The 13,672-nt window shown below is 39.6% G+C and overlaps 1 protein-coding gene across 10 annotated transcripts in view; it reads left to right on the top strand.

The window, feature by feature from the left end:
* The window catches only part of ERC2 (ELKS/RAB6-interacting/CAST family member 2), an 869,430-nt gene that overhangs the window by 92,761 nt on the left and 762,997 nt on the right, over nucleotides 1-13,672 (top strand). The gene's annotated exons all lie outside the window — the stretch shown is intronic.

Raw genomic sequence — 13,672 nt, 5'->3', positions numbered from 1 at the left:
GGTACTGTGAGGATTGAAAATTGACCATTGGACTATAAAGGTCACTGATGACTTTAGTATGGCTAAGAAATGCTTTGGGGAAATGATGGCTTGGGGGAAAACTTGATTCTAATTGGAGGCCATAGACTAGACAATATTTCCACTAAGTTTTGCTGAAAAGGAGTGAAATGAGACAGAAAGTGGAAGAGGAAGTAGGGGTCAAGAGAGGCTGTTTCTGAGAATGAGAGACCTGAGACTCTATTTGTCTGCTGATGATATGATGTACAGGGGGCACTGCTAGAGTAGTGTCTCTGAGTAGGAGAGGGGATTGGGATCTGGTACATAAGAGGAGGGACTGCTATTGGTAAGCATGTGGACAGGGCATCTGGTGTTACAGAAGAGATGATAAAGTATCTGTGCATAGATGCAAGTCCATAGGTTTTTGAGGTGACAGTAGGTGAAGGAAGTTCTCTTTGCAGCTTCCATTTTCTGAGTGAAATGGGTAGGAAGATCAACAGCTGCAAGTGTGGATGCCTGAAAGAGTTGCTAGAACTTTGAAGAAGGAGAAGGTATGAAGTATTTTCTACACAGGGTGGAAAGGTGAATGCATTAAGTCAAGATGAAGTTATTGCCCTGGAAGACTTTGAGGGCATAGGTATTCTTTGCTCTTGAGGATCCTGGATTCCAAAATGACCAGTGAAGGAATTTTGAGAGTTTAAGAAAGGAGATGTATTCAGATGAAGTGGTATATGGAGCTGTGGGGAGATTAGTCTTAACACAACCATCAGGAATATAACTTCAGCAGTTATTTTTCTTTGTTTCCTTCTTTCCCTTTCTTTTATTTTTTTCTCTTTTCATTTGTTTCTCTCCCCTTCCCTCCTCTTCCCTCCCTTTATCTCCCCTTTCCTCTTTTGTCCCCTGTCCAGCTTGGACCTTCTGAACACTAAGAAGAATCTGCTATTGAATGTATTTCCGTAATTGATCAACACATTTAAAAAATTAGTGTGAATACAGATGCTCTTTCCTTCATTGGGATGGGGCAAAAAGCATTAAACAAATCATATATATTTTTAAAATATTGACAATGAAATGGTTAGAAGAAATTCCTATTTTTTTCCTTAAAAAAAATCCCCATGAGCAATGCTGGAATAATGGCTTGTTTTATATGTGAGTCATGGACTTTTCCTTGGCATAGTCAAATCAAATAATGTAAAACTTTCAATGCTTGAAAAGTGCTTCCCAATTGTGTTAAGCTTTTTTGATTTCCTGTCTTTTTAGCCTTGGGGAATGATGGTTAAGAAACAGAAGTAAATTGACACACATGGAAGTGTTTTTCTTCTGCTGTTTTCCAGGGTTTTAGGTGGTTTCAGAGGGAATTGTAGGTGTAAATCGGCCTAGTTTGATGTCAATTATCATTATAAAATAATATTGAATTGTTTAACAGGCAGATCATAAGTAATTTTCACATACTAAAATAGAACAAAATAATTAGCTTCTGTTTCCCGTGTGTTTAATTTTTCAAGAACAAATTTACAACTTGTAGCAATTGAAGCTTCATTTGTGAAGTTTACATTTTTAGTCACATCTCACTTTATATCAAAGGTAATAGGATGATAGATTACTTTCCTTATTAAAACATATTTGTGGCTTTTAATTGCAGCCAATTAGACATTTGTATTAAGAACATAAGAACACACTCTCCATAAGAATGTATTCAGGCTTTAAACATTTTTTCATTCATACTATGCTGAAAGGTGATTAGCCATGAAAACATGGCTACAAAAAGAGCTAAAAGAGCAGAAGACTAAAGGGTAAACTAAGGGTGGTTTTGGTGAGAGGAGAACTTCTCACCAATGAGCTCTGCAACTGATGTTTTATTTCTATTTCTCCCTGGGATCAGAAGAGGTGGGGGAGAATGCAAATCTGTATATGAATCTGAGACAGAAGGGAAAGTTGTATTGACCAGAAGAAAGAATATGCCTTAGAATCAGACAAACTTGGATTCCAGTCCAAGCACTTTCATTCACTAGTGGTGGGACCTCAGGTCAGCTGCCTAAGCAGACCCTCAGTTTTCTCATCTATAAAGTGAGTGTGATAATGTTTCTTCTCTGTAGGGCTGCTATGAAGAATACATGAGATAATGTATGTGAAGCACTTAGTACAGGGGTTCTAAATTAGTGAAAAATTTGCCTCCTAGGGGGCCATATGGCAATGTCTAAAGACATTTTTGATTGACACACCTGGTAGGGGTAGAGAGCTGTTACTGTCACCTAGTGGGTAGAGGCCAGGGATGCTGCTAAACGTCCTGTGATACACAGGACAATCCCCACCACTGTTATTTGGCCTCAACTGTCAGTAGTACTTGGGTTGAGAAACCCTGACTTAAGCTCAATGCCTGGTCCAGAGCAAAGGCTCCAAAAATGATAGTTCTTATCATCATCATTATCATTGTCACTATCATCGTCAAAAATTGTTGACACAAAAATGTTCAGTTGGTTGCCAATTCTTTTTCCCCTTGAGCATGTTTCTTGCTCTCTTCCCTTCCTTACCTTGTAGGTCAATTTATCTCTCTACCACAAACCTAGATTTCTGCCCCAGCCTTATCAAGTACTTTCCTGAGTCTTTTCTGATATGCACACTCACATCAGACTAAGATTTCATAACCATTTGTCTCCTGTCCTTACTTTCCATCTCATTGTTGCATAAGTGCAGTGGGTAAGAGTGTATGTTTTAGAACCAGACTGCTTGGGTTGAAATTCAAGCACCACAACCTGCTAGAAGTGTGCATTAGTGACATTAATTAATCTCTGTGTGTCAGTTTTCTCATCTGTAAAATGGGGGTTATGTTGTATCTTCTCATAAGGTTATTGTGAGCGTTACTAGAAATGAGCTATTGAAGCCCTTGATTCAATACCTGCATACAGAAGGTGCTCAGTATATTATTTCATAAGTAAACAGAAGCTGCACCAGGTTACTTTGCTTTCTCATCTTTATGTGGTTGGGCTTTAGTTTCAAGTCTTGGTAGATGAGTTATCTTGATCAGTGATAAAGAGCACAAAAAGGTTTCTCCTGAGTAATTAGGTAGGTGCACTAATCCTGCATTTCTCCTATACAACGCTGTAGTTAGGAACCACATGTGCTATTGAGTATTTAGAATGTGAGCTTCCAAGTTGAGATGGGTTTGAAATTGTGACATACACATGAAATTTAAAACTGAATACAAAGATTGTAAAGTATCTCAGTAATTTTTAATATTTATTACATGTTGAAAATGATCTAATTTTTTAATTATTTGTAAATGATCTCATTTTTTTGTGCCAGGGTCTGGCACAAAAAACACCCTTTTTAAAAAAATTACGAAGTCATAAGCATGTAATTCTGTAAAGAACAGTATCACACTCAAGCACACCATATGACATTCTAGGCAGAATGTTCAAATTAAAACCATAAATTACTACACCCATATTATTACCCTACCAACCACACTCAAGCAGGTGTTACTTCTGCTGGACCCTATATAATGGATTAAGTGAAATGTATTATTGAAATTAATTTTGCTTGTTTGTTTTTATATTTTTAAAATGTAGCCCCTAGAAAATAGCAAATTGCATATATAGCATCCCATCTGGTGTATTTCAATGGATTGAGTGCAGGTCTATGAAACAAAGGGTTGCTGGTTCGATTTCCAGCCTACGGCACATGCCTGGGTTATGAGCTGGGTCCCCAATAAGAGGTGCGAGATGGAATGATACATTGATGTTTCTCTCCCTCTCTTTCTCCTTCCCTTTCCTCTCTCTAAAAATAACTAACTAAATATATAAATCTTAAAAAATTGCATATATAGTTTGCATCATATTTCCAATGGGCTGTGTGGGGCTTACCTAAGCGGCAAGGCTTCTTGGATGGACATGTTCTGCCAGAATCAGAGTGCCCTGTGGTAGTGGAGATGTCCCATCACTGTTGCTGGCACACTGCGAGCATAGTCGTGACTAGGCAGGCATGGTAGCCTGTCTCTGAGCCCAGTTCATTTGGCTTACTTGTGAAGTTCTAAACTGGGGACATGTGGATGATTTTGAGCTCTTTTAAACTCAGAATTATATGGAAGAAATGCTTTCTATCTGTAGAAATCTAGAGTACATCGGAGGAATAGGTTCAGGTGTTTGTCTTTGTTTCCAAAGCAGAAGGTATTGAGCCTTTGGGAGAGTTGCTGTTCTCTGCTGCTTTTGTGATCTAGCCCAGTGATTCATGATAAAAATATACATGTACACACACATACAAAATCTCTTTCCACTTAATTGACTGCCTTTGAGGGTAATCTTGTTTTGTAGGTTGGATGCTCCAATGCATTTTTAAAGACAGGTTGGAGCAAGGTACTGCACAATCCAAAGATTCTCATGTGGTTATTTTTAATACAATATGTTCTGCCATTTGATAATCTTTTTGGGGGCCTGAAGTGTGAAGTGGTTCATTCTATTTGAAGATGAAAGCCAGTTGTAGCTGTTTGCATAATATTGTTCTGCAGGTGTTGATCTCTTAATTTATATTTGAAAGTTTCCACATGGTGCTTGAGAATTCAGTTGTCAGGTTAAAAATTGACAAGTGAGATGATAATCTTATTATAAATAAGTCTTTGAATTTAGAAAGTGATGGCAGCAATCTCAAGATCATAAAGTTGTAAAAATAATCTGAATGGGCCTAAAAAGTCTGTCTTATGGTAGTCTCTGGTATTTCTCTCTGCATTAAAAACATCCTGGAAAATCCAGACAAATTTATCCAATAAAAAAGAATTATACTCTTTCATTTAGTGGTCATTATTGTTTATGTTTTGATGCATGCCTTTCTACTCTCTTTCTATGCGTTTCCTGTCACAGAAGTGGGATCGTGTTTTGCTCATTTGGCAAAAAATATATTGAACTCTTACTCTGTGTCAGGCACTGTACTAGACACTGAGGATACAGTGATGATGGAGACTGACATGGTCCTACCACTCTAATGGGAGAAACTGTTACAGGGTGCAGCCAAGGGGGGGGCCCAAATAGGCATTTGAAATTCAGTCCAGAACTTAAGGTGTCCAGGAGATTTTGGGATGTCTCCATTCCCCGCCCCCCCCCCCCCCAGGGTGTGGGTTGGGAGAAGGGACAAATGGAGCAGGGCCATAGAGAGCTGTTTAGCATAGCAATAGCCTTGCAGCTAAGCTCTGGTGTGGTCATTTAACATATCTATAGCCTTTGACTGGTTGCATAGATATATTAAGTAGCTGTGATCAGCTCTAAGCCAGGGGAATGGAAGTAACTTCCCCACCCAGAAGTTACTTCCCCACCTAGATGTAACTGGGGGGGGGCAGGTCCCCTGCGTTACAGCCCCTGCGTGGGAGCTCAGAGAGGATTGGCTCCAGGACATGGGGCCACACCTGCCCAGACTCATGATGGCAGCCAGTAAAGCTGGAAGGATACGAGTTCTGGCATGTGAAGCCGAGTGTGGGAGGAGTCGGAAATGAGGCTGCAGAGGAAGACTGGCCACGGGGATTTAAAACCCAGATTTGGCGGCCATTGAGAAGTGAACCATGTGCAGCCCTGGGAGGAGGAACCACTCGGACTTGACGGAGTGGAGACTCCTGCAGCCCTGAGAGAAGGGAGAACCACTTGGCAGCCCTGGAGGAGAGAACCACGTGTCTTTAGCAGAGTGGAGACTCCCACATCCCAGAGAGAGGGAACCACGTGGCCTGGCAGAATGGGGACCCCCACAGCTTTAGAAGGGGGAACCACCACCTGGTTTTAGCAGAGATCCCGGCGACTCAGCTGAGGGTGCCGGGAACCCAGGGAGGTCTCCCAGTCGAGATGGAGTTCTAACTGGGAAGAACCAGAGGACTGCCTAAGCCATGGACTTCTATTTCCTTTCCTGAGATACGGTATTCTGGACTGGGCAAAGGGGGAAGGAAGGAAGGACTGTGTCTGTTTGTGGGTGTTTTTAGGGACTTTGGGATTTTGGTAAAGACATTAGGTCACTACTTTAAGTTGGTATAGCAGTAAATAAACGTTTCCTTTCCTTTTCACAAATCTCTGGCATTGAGAGACGTCTTTCCTCTGGTGGCGGACATAACGGACCCGGGGCCTTCTTTCAATAATAGTATATCATCCCAGGCCCCTCTTGTTGTGTTCTGTAACAAAACTAGATAGTAAACAGTTCATTGGCAGTTCAGCATTTTAAGGGATTTGATAGGGAAAACCAGAGTGCATGGAGCACTAAAGAACACTTATGTGCATCTTACCCTTGAACAAGTAAACTTATGGAAAGCCAGTTGATCTACTGCCTCCCATTTATTGTGACCTCTTTATTTACTGCACTTTTCTGCCATTCTGGTTCTACTAGAATCCCCCTGTTCTGCCCCATTGTTACACCCAGTCCATGTAAAAGAAGGCACTTTCTTGTTTCACATCACTTCTTTTCTGGGAGCCAGTGATATTCCTATTGAATAGTTGGAACTAGCTCAGCCTCACCCATTAGGAGAGATGATTTCCACTTGTAAAATCAATGTTATGATATCTTAGCTTCTGGATTATGGCACTGAATATCCTTAGAATCTGTTTCTTTTGTGGTAAATAAGAGAAGTTTGAAAAAAATTTAGGTGGGTATTTTCTGAGTGTATTGGTTTGTTATCTGTATTAGTTTATCTATTGCTACATAACAGATTTCCCCCAAACTTAGTGGATTTAAAGAATGGTATTTATTTTCTCATGGTTTTTGTGGTTCAGGAATCTGAGAGCAGCTCAGCTGATTCCTCTGGCTCAGGGTCTCCAACAAGTTGTAATCAATGTGCTAGCTGGGGCTGCAGTGTTATCTGAAGGCTTGACTGAGAGAGGATTTGTTTTTAAGCTTATTCATGAGGTTGTTGGCAGGACTCAGTTCATTGCAGGCTTGGGACTGCAGGCCTCAGTTCTTCCTGGGCTGTTGTTGGAAGCTGTCTTCAATTCTGTGCCAATTGGACTCCTTCATAGGGCAGTTTATACATTGTAGCTGGCTTCTCTCAGAGTGAATGTGTAAGGGAGACCAAAAAAGAGAGAGAATGCAAACAGGCAGCAGTTACTGTTTTTAATAACCTAATTTCAGAAGTGACATCCCATCCCTTTTGCGATATTTTGTTTAATAGAAGCAAGTTGCTAGGTCCAGTCCACACTCATGGGGTGGGGGAGGGGATTACACAAAGGCATGCATATAAGGAGGTGTGGATCATTGGGAACCATTTTAAAGACTGCCTATCACAGCTTCCTTAATGGTTCTTTTTCAATTGGTATTCCTATAGGATTCAGGATTTCCTAATTGTATTTATTGGGTTGGCCAAAAAGTCTTTATATTTTTTTTTCTGTAGAATAAAAGACACATTTTTAAATTTTCACCAATAAGTTTATTGATTTGGGCATTTTGAGAATGTTGGCTATCTCCTGTGCTGTATAATGTTGATTGTTCTCAATTAAAGTCTTGATGTCATCACTATCAACTTCAACTAGTCTACCCAACCGTAGAGTACGATCCAGTGAGAAATCTCCAGCACAAACTTTCGCAAACCACTTTTGACATATTTGACCAGTCACAGCATCTTCTCCATACACTGTACAAATCTTTTTTTGTGTGTGTTTCACTTGTGTTTTTGCCTTTCTTCAAATAATAGAGCATGATATGCTGAAAATATCACTTATTATCTTCCATCTTCAATATCAGAATAGCTACACAAAAATTCACAATTTTGGAAAGTTTTTTAAATGCACACTGACATGACAGCTGTCACAATACAGTCTAACAAAATTGTTTTGAATTCAAATGAAGTTAATGAAAACTAAGCATTATAGAGCCATTTACGGAACAAATAAAAAACAAATGGAACTTTCTGGCCAGCCCAATAAGTTCCTCGGCCTTTATTGTCATTAGTGGATTGCCTTCCTACAATATAGCCTGTAAACGCAATGAGGTCAGGAACCATGTCTGTCTTGTCCACAGCTGTGTCCCCAAAACTTAAATCTGTGAGCATAAAATGATGTTCAGTACATATTTGTTGCCAAGTTCTTCCTCCTGCTGGGTCTCCTGGACTCACACTGTTTGTCTGACTCTAACGAAGGATCCTTGACCTTGGACCTAACTCTTGCCTCTTCCCACCCTGCTGTTAGACCCCATGTTTTGGGAATCCTTTTGGCACCAGACCTCACTTCCCCTTGCCTGCATTCTCTCTTTTATAACCCTCTCCCAGACCTAGCTCTGTCTCCAGGGTCCTGGCCTCCTCATTCACAGAAGAGTGTTTAGAGTTTTTTTTCCCAGAGGGAAAGAGTTTGGTGAGAGATTTTGGTTATGCACAGATATGACCTGGTAACTTTGGGAGCATCCTGGGTCCTCTCTCCTGATGCAAGTACCAAGGAAGAACGCACAGGGCTGGCTGGTTTCATCCAATCCCGAAAAGGCAAAATATGAAGGTTACCTTTCTGGGCAGTGAATAGATGCTCAATTAGATTTTGGGAGGCTCCAGTTGTTCATACTCAGTGGCAAATATTGTTACACTGAAACTGACAGAGTTCAGCATTGAATAGAGGAGATAAGCAAGACTAGTAATTTTCAAAGAAATATAGAAATAGGAACTTTTCTTATTCCATTGGTGGTTATGTCCTTTGCTTTGTTGATGTCTTCTGTTTGCTATTCTTCATATTAAGCTTCCCAGTTGACTGCAACTTTTCTCTTCTGCCTCCTGACCCACAGAAGCCTCTTTTGGAAGGCATCTATTGGTGGGGTACTGATAACAGAGACTGCTGAGTTCTACCATTTACCAGTTTCATGACTTAATCTCTCTCTGTTTCCTGCTCTGTAAAATGGAGATATTGATGGAACTGACTATTAAAGTTAAGGAGAGGAATAAATGAAATGATATACCTAAAGCACTTCACACATGGCTTGGCATACAGTAAGCACTTAACAAGTATAAGCTCTACTTATTGCTTGAAAACAAATACTGGATGACCTCTCTCCAGGAGGTGGGGATGCAAGGTGTGAACTTCACTGAGGATGCAACTATTAAAAGAACAAACTGGGCAACTCTGCTTTAGACCAGGAGTTAGCAAACTAGAAGCTGAGGGCAATGTCAGCTCCACCTCCTATTTTTGTATAAACCATGAGCAAGAATGCATTTTCATTTTTAAATGGTTGAAAATAATCCAAAGAATAATATTTCACAGCACATGAAAAATTTTCTTGTTCATAAACTTTATAAAGTAAAAAATAAATTTAAAAATATAAAATTATTTATTTATAAATACAGTTTATACAATAACTACACTTACTCATTTAAGCATTGTCTCTGGCTGCTTTCATGTTACAATGGTAGTTGTGACAGAGACCATCTGGTCAACAAAGACTAAAATAAATACTATCTAGCTCTTTAAAGAAGTTTGCCAACCTTTGCTTTAGACCAACAATTTTCAGCTGGTATGCCCCGAGAATTTTTAAAACATGCAATACTTGACTATGTAGTCAGGGGCACTGACCTCTTTTCTCTTAGACTGTCAAATAAAAAAATGACAATAGCCAACATAACAATAGTGGTCTGGTATGAGTACTGCAGAATTTTAGTATTTAGTTTATGTTTGCTATGAGATGAAAAGGTTGAAAATTGCTGCTTTAGACCAATATGCTGCTATTTCCAACATAAAGTTGGCAGGGGTGGAGATGGTGAGATGGGGAAGGTGAAGAGCTCTGCAGCTAATCCCCTGTTGACCCTTCATTATGCTTTCATGATATGGCAATGCCCCAGATTATTTATATCCTATATTCAAATTTAGGAAGTAACACATCCTGAGGTTGAATAGACTAAATGACTTTCAAATTCCCTTCTCTTTATCAGTGTATAGAAATTGACTGTATAAAAATAGCAAGTTACTGAATTTACTTTTCTTGAAATAACAAAATATTAGTATGACATATAGATCAGCTTCCATGTAATTTTATAGATCATTATGATTAAAATATATTAGTTAAATTTCCATTAACATTTGGCTGAAAATGCCGATGAAACACTGGCCCGATGCACAAAATAGACTGTTACAATACATGCAATTACTTCAGTGGCTATCATCTCACATAATTTGGAAGACAACTGCTGACACAAAGTCAATTTTAAAGCCACAGTAAAATGAAACACTAAAAGGAATTTATATTCCATATTTGTCAAAAGTGCTATATAAGCATCTAATTAGAATTGTCATAAATATTAATAACTGACTTGACATAAATTAGAATTTAATTTCCAATTGCTCAGTAATGAGGATTTTTTTCCCCATGTATACATTTGTTTTTCTTCATACTAAGCTGTCATGCCTGAGTTGCTAATGCGTGGTCAGTTAAATATGGAAAATATATAGGTCTGTAATTCAAGGTTAATAGCTCATGGTATGAAGTCAAATAGATTATAGTTGGGTTCTAGCTCCTTTTCTGCTATGTGACCTTGCTCCAATTTTCTTAGCTTAAGATTCCTTATCTGTATAATGGGTTTATTAATAGAATCTTTATCACCAAGCTGTTGTGAGGATTACCTGAGAAAAAAACAAGTACTTGGTGATAGTGCCTAGAATATAGTGAAAGCTTATTGAGTGTTAGATATATTGTTATGATATAAGTAGCCTTAGCATTATTATTTAATGTTGATAATATTAATCAATATAATTTAGATGTCCTGACATTAGTGGGAATATGAGAACATTATCAGCTCCATCTGTTTGGAGCCATGCTGCAGCTTCTGGCTTTTATAGTTTTCAGAATTTGAAAGCATCCTAGTCACCCTAGGAACACCTCCTAGTCACAGAACTCTTCACCTCATTTCCTTGGAGGTTACTTTCTTACCCGTGGAAAGCATTGCATTCATGTCCTTCTCATTTTGGGTATCTTACCAAAGCCTGTTTGGCCCATACAAATTCCTCCCTTGGGCAAAGGCTGGCACACAGTGTGAGAAATCCAAGAGTCAGATGGCATGGAAACTCCTTAGTGGCTTTCCACTTTTTTTCAGCCATAGCATGTACAGAAAATGGTAATATTTCCATGCCACTCTCTAGAGTGAGCAGATGAAGTTGCCCATGACTGGAGATGCCTTGCTGGGGTGGTGGTGTGGGAACCAATGACTTCTCAGCACACCTGTAACCATTTTTGGTTGCACCATGGCATGTGGTTAAAAAGTGCCATCCCTGCCCTGACTGGTATGGCTCAGTTGGTGGGGCATTGTCCCACAAAGCTAAAGTTTGCTGGTTCAATTCCTAGTCATGGCATATGCCTGGGTTGTGGGTTCGGTCCCCAGTTGGGGTGCATATGAGAGGCAACCAATCAATGCTTCTCTCTTACAGTGATGTTTCTCTCCCTCTCTTTCTCCCTCCCCTGCCTAAAAATAAATAAATAAAAATCTTAAAAAATGATTTTGTATTGTTATTCTATTACAGTTGTCCCAATTTTCCCCCTTTGCTCTCCCATCTCTGAGCAGAGTCTGGGTATAGTGGTAGAATGTTAAGGAAGGAAGCCACATTTGCCTACCTGGCAAGGTCTCTTTGTAGGTGGTAGCAGTTGCACTTGGTGAATAGGGTGGAGGTGAGAAAGTGCTCCTTCATTGAGGAGTAACCCTCTGTATATGCCTGCTGGAATTTCTAGTGTCTTGCACATGACCCTGTTATTTGTGTGTGTATGTAGTTATATGTAGTGTGGGAATAAATAAAGACCATCCAAATGAGACCAAACTGGTGCTATTTATTCAGAGCTTGCTGTCTATCACAAGGAAAGCAGCTACCATCACTTGCCTTTGACAGAGACTCTTAGAGGTAGTTGGTAGAGTGGGAAAGCTCTACAGTGAAAAAGGGGAACCTCCAGTTATATGTGGTTTGTTTGGGGAGATATTAACTAGAAGCAAGGCAGGTTAACTAGAAGCAAGGCATCTTATGTGATTGGTTTTGGGGAGAATATTTGGCTTCCTCTGGTTATTTGCCCTTGAGTTAGAAGCAGGGACAAAAAAATAGGGAAGCTTGCATCATTGACCAAATCTTGACAGTTGCAGGCTGGTTGCAACAGAATTTTTGGGTCAGAGTTTTTTGGCCATGTCTGCTTACATATTCAGCCTTGTAGTCCTCTCTTTTCATCATTCTGTTGCTTGTGAGTGGTTGACTAATGCAGGAAAGGCTAGAGATTCAGATCTTTACCTGTCAGAGATTATCCAGTTGTCTCCACAGTCAAGTGTGTTACAAGATCTTTTAAAAAAATTTTTTTATTGTGCTTTTCTATTACCATTTAGCCCCTTTATCCCCCTTTCTGTCCTGCATTCACCACACTATTGTCCATGTCCATGAGTCCTTATACCTTTTGGCTCAATTCCCCCATCCCCTAACTCCCTCCCTGCCTTAGCTGTCATCCTGCTCTCTATCTTCCTGACTTTTTTTCTTTTAAATCAGGGCAGTCATTTGGTCACTATGACAAAAGTGAGAACAATAATAGTCTTTAGAAGTTGTTTTAGAAGTAGGAACACCAATTGTTCAACCCAGGCCAAAAGAACAATTTTATAGACCATGAGGATTAACTGTAGAAAGCCAAATAACTTTTTAAATTGTTATTATTAATTCGCATCTGAGGATATATTTATTTGGGGAGGGGGGGAGAGAGAGAGTGATATTGGTTGTCTCCCATATATGCCCCTATTGGGGATCAAATCTGCAACCTAGGTATGTGCCCTGACCAGGAGTTGAAGCTGCAAATTTTTGGTGTATGGGACAACCCACCAAACTGACTTTCAACTGACTGAGCCTCCTAGCCAGGACAGTAACTCTTTCTTTAAGGCAATGTTTAGCCTGTTCTACCTTTTCTGTTCCATTGATACAAGCACAGCAAGCAGTATTAGCAATGGTACAGACACCATCATGACTAGCCAACCAGAAGTCTAGAGCAATGGCACTGGTTCATCACTGCTTCTGCTAATGAGTTGAGACTGATCTGCATTCATCCAGGACTGAAGTGGTATTTTTAATAACTCTTGCCAGAGTTAGTCATTACTTTCTTGCAGATGTTTCTCTTTGTAAGACTGGAAACATTGCTCTGATTATTTACATCAACAGTAAGTCAGTCATTTGCCCAGGTAGAATGCCTGAATAATCAGGGTGGCTTCGTTTTGGAGCTCATGTCCAGCCTTGGTGATTTATAGATTTAAGAGTATCTGTGCATGGGCAGGTCTTAGAATATTATTCTTGACATGCATGAAATATTAGTCTGAGGCAAATGAAATCAGGTATTTTGGCTACAAAATGAGTAATACCCAGGATGTGCTCATGGAGATACAGGACAAAAGTAGTTATTGATAACATGAAATCAGAACCAAAGTATCAAGTTAGCTGGTTACATATTTGAATCTCTAGGAGTTTCCTTCAGGTGGCAAATATTTTGATCATTATTTTAGGAAATTTGTTGAATTCAAGTGTGAAATTGCATAGGATGTAAACCACAGATTGTAGTGATTAATTGTTTTTTTTTTTTCTGGGAGAGAAGGTCACTAGCAAAGGCACACATTGATTTGTTTTAAGTTATTTGGCCACATAGATGTGAGTGGAAATGCCATGGACTGTAATTCTCTACAGTCTTATTTGATGAGTCTTGACCTGCCTGGGGAACTGTATCATGGGTATCTGGTGATGGGTGGGAT

This window comes from Phyllostomus discolor, chromosome 7 (genome assembly GCF_004126475.2).
Source record: "Phyllostomus discolor isolate MPI-MPIP mPhyDis1 chromosome 7, mPhyDis1.pri.v3, whole genome shotgun sequence".
NCBI lineage: Eukaryota > Metazoa > Chordata > Mammalia > Chiroptera > Phyllostomidae > Phyllostomus > Phyllostomus discolor.
This window is presented reverse-complemented; position numbering and strand designations above follow the sequence as displayed.